This window comes from Nematolebias whitei, chromosome 17 (genome assembly GCF_014905685.2).
Source record: "Nematolebias whitei isolate Nwh7 chromosome 17, NemWhi1, whole genome shotgun sequence".
NCBI classification, from domain to species: domain Eukaryota; kingdom Metazoa; phylum Chordata; class Actinopteri; order Cyprinodontiformes; family Rivulidae; genus Nematolebias; species Nematolebias whitei.
The window spans coordinates 17,815,485-17,815,805 of record NC_056514.1 but is presented as its reverse complement, the minus strand read 5'-3'; the positions used below and the strand labels follow the sequence as shown (position 1 = coordinate 17,815,805).

General features: G+C 39.9%; 1 protein-coding gene across 1 annotated transcript in view; it reads left to right on the top strand.

The window, feature by feature from the left end:
* bsk146 (brain specific kinase 146) overlaps window positions 1-321 on the top strand; it is a 29,384-nt gene that overhangs the window by 1,151 nt on the left and 27,912 nt on the right. The window lies entirely within an intron of this gene.

The following is a 321-nucleotide window of genomic DNA, read 5'->3' as shown; positions in this document are numbered from 1 at the left end:
TGATGGATGGATGGATGATGTAGGATGTTTGATGGATGGATAGATGGTTGATGGATGGATGGATGGATGGATGGTGGATAGATAGATGGATGGTTGATAATGGATGGATGGTTGATGGATGGATGGATGATGAATGGATAGATGATTGATGATAGATGGATGGATGATGAATGGATGGATGGTTGATCATAGATGGATGGTTGATGGATGATGGATGGATGGATGGTTAATGGATGGATGATTGATGGATTGATGGATAGTAAGATTGATGGTTGATAGATGATGGATGATGGATGGTAGATGGATGTTTGATGAATAGAT